We start from the raw sequence: 6708 nt of genomic DNA on the forward strand, positions 1-6708 counted from the left end.
GTCATAGGAACCACCGTACTGTTAAGTGGGGTCCAAGAGAACCAGTCAGAATGACTGAAGTGATGCTTAACCAAAACCTATGTCTTCAAGTGAAGACTATGAGAGCGAATCTTGTCCAGAGTCGGACAAGTCAGCTTTGCTTGTAGCCCAAGTAAAGTTGCCGTGTGTGCTTGAAATCTGACCGTTGGAACACGTGTCAGTTCCTTAGTGACCCAGGGTCATTTCGGACAAATCAGGTCGGGTTGCCTAGTGGCTATAAATAGCCCACCCCCTACAACCATAAACGGTTGGCTGCTCAGAGTTAAAGTACGGCTTTTGTCGTGTGAGAGCAACCCACCTCGAAGCCTTTGAGAGAGAATTCCTTGCGAGGATAAATCCCTAACCACCCAGAGCCAAAGAGTGTTAGGCATCACTTAAGTCTTCCTGTCTGTGTGATCTGAAGACTTATTACACTTGAGGACTGTGAATCCTCCAGATGGTTAGGCGTCACGTTCTGAGCATCCAAGAGTCATTGTGGATCGCCGGTGAACGAAGTCTGTGAAGGTTTGGGAGTCTACCTTGAAGACTTACCAGAGTGATTGGGCGAGGTCTGTGTGACCTTAGCTCAAGGGGAATACGGTGAGGACTGGGTGTCCTGAGCTGCGTGTTCAGGACTGGGTGTCCGGGACTGTGTGTCCTCAGGTTTAAATACCTAGCCGCCCTAACCAGACGTACAGTTGTCACAGCAACTGGAACTGGTCCAACAAATCATTGTCTTCAACGAGTCACTGGTTTCATCCTTCCCTTCCCTTTACTTACTGTTGGTCCTTGTGAAGTCATCGTATGATTGCACTATCTTTTGTCTTCACTGAGTGACTGCTTGTTCTGATTGGCTTCTTAATATCTTCCTACCTGATCCTTACTACCTAGCTGCTATTAGTCATTGTGCTTTCACTTCATTGAATACTTGACTATGGTTTGCCTAGTGTAGTCTACCTTCCGCTGCATGGTAATAGGTTTATTTCTATCATTTGTCTTCGAAACTTCCACGTTTTGAAGACTTTCATAAAAATCGCCTATTCACCCCCCTCTAGTCGATATAACGCACTTTCAAGAACCGTGCCGGGGTTCAGCACATCCGGCGACAGATTCAGTCGCTGAAGAAGAACGCCATGACCGCCAGCGAGTACATGCACAAGGTGAAGGCTCTTGCCGACGCCATGGCCTCCGCTGGATCCCCCCTCCCTGATGACGAGATCATTGACTACATGCTCACCGGATTGGGCAAGGCCTTCAACCTGATTGCGGCTTCACTCAGCGTCGTGGTCACCCCAGTCACACTGGCTGAGTTCTACTCCATGGTTCTCAACTATGAAGCGCTGCAGTTGTCGCAGCAGGCCGACGATGAGGAGTGGACCTCGTCGGCCAACGCCGTGGCACGGTCTGGTGCTCCTGCCCCCGTCGACCGTCCTCGCGCACCTGACGCTGGTCACGCCGCCGACGTTCGCCCCACTGGAGGCTACCTGTAGCAACAGGGGCAGGGCTACCAGCACGGCGGCCAAGACAACCGTCGTAACAACGGCTGTGGAGGAGGTGGCAACGACCGCAACGACAATCGTCGCTGGCGCCCGAGGTGCCAGATTTGCAAGAATTGGGGTCACGAAGCCGATACCTGCAAGAAGCGCTTCGATTCAGACTATTCCAGCGGCAATGGCCGCTCAGCATATAATGCATCGACCTCCTCCAACAACTCCACGCATTGGGTTCTGGACCCCGGCACCATGGATCACCTGACTAGTGACCTGGAGTGTCTCCAGTTCCGGGAACGCTACAGCGGCCATGATCAGGTTCAGGTGGCCAACGGCTCAGGTTTGTCTATTTCGCATATTGGGCACTCGACTTTAGCCGGTTCTTCTCTTCGCCTGAACAATATTTTACATGTTCCAAATATTAGCCAACATCTTCTATCAGTCTATCGTCTTGTGTCGGATAATCGTATCTTCATTGAATTTCATAAATATTTTTTCCTTGTTAAGGACAAAGCCACCAAGAGAATTCTTCTTCGAGGTAGAAGCAAAGGAGGGCTCTACCCTCTTCCACTCGGACGAGCCTCGCATCTGTCCAAGCGTCAAGCGTCATCCAGCGTCCGTGTCTCCTCATCTCAGTGGCATCAGCGTCTCGGTCATCCGTCCAAAAATGTCGTTAGCTCCATTGTTAGGAATAATGATCTCGAGTGTTCAACCTCAGATACTTCTGCTTTAGTTTGTGATGCTTGTCAATGTGGTAAAAGTCGTCAACTATCTTATACTGCTTCTGCTCGTGTGTCTACTATGCCTCTCGAATTAGTTTATACTGATGTTTGGGGCCCTGCTCGTGCTTCCTCTAGGGGGGGTGGGTACAAGTATTATGTGAGTTTTATTGACGACTACTCCCGTTTTTGCTGTATCTATCTACTAAAACATAAGTCTGATGTTGAACAGGTGTTCTATGCTTTTCAAGCACATGTTGAGCGCCTTTTGGATGCTAAGCTTAAAGCTGTCCAATCTGATTGGGGTGGTGAATACCATAAGTTGCACCGTTATTTTCTTCGTATGGGCATCTCTCACCGAGTCTCTTGCCCTCACACCTCCCAACAGAACGGCATTGCCGAGCGCAAACACCATCACTTGGTTGAAACTGGTCTTGCTTTGTTGACTCACTCGTCTCTCCCTTTACGTTATTGGGATGAAGCTTTTCTGACCGCGTGTTACCTCATTAACCGCATGCCCACCCCCGTGCTTGGTCAATATACTCCTATTCATCGTCTTCTGAAAATTTCACCCAACTATTCCTTTCTTCGTACTTTCGGGTGCTCTTGTTGGCCTAGTTTGCGGAAGTATAACTCACACAAACGAGAATTTTGGTCCAAGATGTGTGTTTTTCTTGGATATAGTCCTATGCATAAGGGGTACAAGTGTCTTGATCGATCTACGGGTCGTATATACATCTCGCGTGATGTTATCTTTGACGAGTCTGTCTTTTCGTTTGCTACTCCCGGTGTCAATGTCGATGTGTCTACACTTGACGAGGCTATTTCTTTTCCATCCACAGAACCGGCTACGAGTGCTCATGTGCGTAATTATGACTTAACCTACTTGGCTACTAATCTCTCTGGCCTAGCCAGCGTTTCTCCTGTGCAGGTTTCACCCTCCAGTGATGCTCCGCGCCCGGCCACGATCGACGTACCAGCCATGTAGATCGACGTGCATGGTGGCCCTACTTCCCAGGCGGGGCCCCGCCCACGCGTGTTGTGCCTGTGCCGCCTGGTGCCGCGGCTGGCTCCATCTGCGTCTCGCCAGCCCACGAACCGCCAACGCCTGGTGCCGCGGCCGGTTCCCCGTGTGCCTCGTCGGCCCATGAGCCAGTTTCGCCGGCTCCTGTGCCATCGTCGCCAAGTACAGCACCGTCACCATCCTCGTCTACGCCTCCGCCCGTCGAGCACCCTCATCCCATGGTGACTTGTACTCGTGATGCTACTCATCGTGAGAAGGAATTTACTGATGGGACGGTGCGGTATAATCCTCTTCGTCGTGCCTTCTTTGCGACACCGGTGTCACATCGTGATGCCCTCAGTGAGCCGGCGTGGCATGATGCTATGGCTGCTGAGTTTGCAGCGCTTCGTCAAAATGGCACATGGGTCTTGGTTCCTCGACCTCCTGGCGTTAACATTGTTGGCAGTAAATGGGTTTTCAAGACGAAGCAACACGCTGATGGGTCTGTTGACAAGCACAAGGCTCGCCTCGTTGCTCGTGGTTTTACTCAACAACAAGGTCTTGACTATGGTGATACTTTTAGTCCCGTGGTAAAGCCAACTACTATTCGTCTGGTTCTTTCGCTTGCTGTTTCCCGAGGATGGAGTTTGAGGCAAACTGATGTTAGCAATGCGTTTCTTCATGGCTTTCTTTCCGAGAATGTTTATATGCAGCAACCACCAGGTTTTGAAGATGCTCGGTTTCCTTCGCATGTGTGCAAGTTGCAATGGGCTATTTATGGTCTCAAACAGTCACCACGTGCTTGGTATGCTCGCCTCAGTGCTTGACTTTTTCAGCTTGGTTTTTTTTTCTTCCAAGGCGGACGCATCTCTATTCATCTTTGCTGCGCATGGCGTCCAGATATACATGCTTGTGTATGTTGATGATATTGTCATTGCTGGCTCTACTCCAGCTGCAGTTGATCGTCTGGTGAGATCCCTCTTCGACAGTTTTCCCATCAAGGATCTTGGTCCTCCCCAGTATTTCTTGGGTCTTGAAGCGTCCTACAATTCAGGGGGCATGACGCTGACTCAACGCAAGTATGCACTTGATCTTCTTCATCATGTGAGTATGGAGAATTGTAGGCCTACCTCTACACCATTATCTGACACTGAGCATCTGGCTCATGAGGTCAGCACTCCCTTGGGTGTTGAGGATGCCACTCGATATCGCAACATTGTTGGAGGACTTCAGTATTTAACACTCACTCGTCCTGACCTGTCCTTTGCAGTCAATAAGGTTTGCCAGTATTTATCACAACCGACTAATGATCATTGGGAAGCTGTCAAGCGTATATTACGTTATGTCAAAGGGACTTTGAGTACGGGATTGAGGATTCGTAAATCTCCTTCCACTGGTGTCAGTATTTTCACGGATGCTAATTGGACTGGATGCATTGATGACCGCTGTTCCACTAGTGGTTTTGCTGTGTTCGTTGGATCAACTCTTGTCTCATGGAGTTCCAAGAAATAGCCAACTGTCTCTAGATCGAGTACGGAGGCAGAGTATAAAGCTTTAGCTAATGGAGCAGCTGAAGCAATCTGGGTGGAGACCTTACTCAAGGAGTTTGGGGTCTTCAAGCAGTGTACCGCCAGTGTGATAATCTTGGGGCTACATACCTGACGATAAATCCAGTCTTTCACGCAAGAACCAAGCACATAGAGATAGATTTTCACTTTGTGCGTGAGCGTGTTGCTTCTGGTGTTTTAGATGTCAGGTTTATCTCGACTAATGACCAACTGACTGATGTATTTACTAAACCGGCCACACGACAGATGTTAGCATGTTTCCGGTCTAATCTAAACCTTGTATGTAGTAGTAGTTCAAATTGAGGGGGTGTGTTGAAAACGGTCTTATACCTGTCGTATTGTAATCTAATTCTGTATTGTTGGTCTTATATATATATACGAGATATGTGGAGGCTATGCCCCACGTAACCCTAAAACCAAACTAAGCGGTGCCGCAGAACCCAGTCCTGAAGTCCGACGAGGCCGGCGTCCTCTACCTATTGCTGGGAGATTACTACCGCGATTGGAAGAGAAGGGCCCAACTGTGCAGGGAGATTGAGTGTGTGATCAGCATCGATATGCACACCAAGTCTCTTCTGTCCTGCAGTCATCGTCCGATCACAGATGGCTTGCCACCGCCATGGGAAGTCGAGCCCTCCAAAGATTTCCATCCTGACATTCCTACCCTGTTTGCTGCCAAGTTCTGTGCCAACCACACTGGATGGTCTGATGGTGTTCTGCAACGGGAAAATGGATCATCTAAGGCCTTCTTTGATTTAGAGGAATTTTATAGGAATTCTAGAGGATAGGATTCTTATAGGATTTTTTCCTTTAGAGCTATTTGGTTCATAGGAATGGATTTCTATTCCTACATAGGATTGGTTCCTATCCTATATTTCATAGGAAAATAAAAAAAAGCCTAGACTCAATGGAAAAATTCCTTTGGTGTCAACTAAATGACATCTTGTTTTCTATTCCTACTCATAGGATTTGAGATACATGTCATCTCATTTCCTACAAGATTCCTATTCCTATGATAATCCTATCCTATAAACCAAAAGAGGCCTGATATATAAATGGTAATTTAAATTTGAATCATTTACTACTACTCTTACCTTATATTATATGTGCACATTCTGCTAGATCAAGGATTTGTTTGGTGTTATATGTCCACATTCTGCTAAACTCAGATTTTTTTTTCCGGTTTGCCTTGCATGTCCTGTTTCGCTATCTGAAACTGAATATAAATTGACAATGAAAGAACTGACAAAAAAATCAAACACGGATGATTTCGATAAAAATCACCTGGATCACCTCATATACTCTAGAATTTTCCTTATATTTGCACCTAATTAAGGTAGACAATGTATAATCTAGAAACCTGTGTGAAGGCATATACATTAGAAACACATGATCTACAATATTTAATTAAGGATATTGAGTGGAGTGATACGCATAAAAGTATGGAAGGAAATGCTATTTTGTCTTCTCGTACTTTTTTTAGACCTATGAGATTCAGTCTAATTCTAAATGAATATAAATTATAGTGTTTGAAACTAAACTTCTGGAGAACTAGCATTCAGTTTGTTATACAATATGATTTTAATTTATCACACATGTCTAATGAACACAAATCTTACATCTTACATTCTTAAGAAGTTGATCCCCACTACTAACAATTCTCTCAACATGCAGCCCGTCCACATCATCATCTAACCACCTCAGCAATTTTCACCAACGTCACTTCATCTCTACGTTATTTTTTCTTTTCCACGCTCAAGTAGCATCCCTTGCTGGCATATTTCCCCCGATGTTTTCTCACCAGCGCGTCGCTACCTCATGCCACCATCCACTATGTACTTATAGTTAATTCCCACTATCGTACACGATCCTATAAGATTAATTGAGGAGGCATTTGAGCGGCCGGCCGG

General features: G+C 46.8%; 1 pseudogene; it reads left to right on the forward strand.

The window, feature by feature from the left end:
- The window catches only part of LOC125554703 (uncharacterized), a 38994-nt pseudogene extending 33408 nt beyond the window's left edge, over positions 1-5586 (forward strand).
- The last annotated feature ends 1122 nt before the right edge of the window (positions 5587-6708 follow it).

The sequence above is a fragment of the Triticum urartu genome, chromosome 5A (genome assembly GCF_056163025.1).
Source record: "Triticum urartu cultivar PI428250 chromosome 5A, HENAU_Tu73, whole genome shotgun sequence".
Classification (NCBI taxonomy): domain Eukaryota; kingdom Viridiplantae; phylum Streptophyta; class Magnoliopsida; order Poales; family Poaceae; genus Triticum; species Triticum urartu.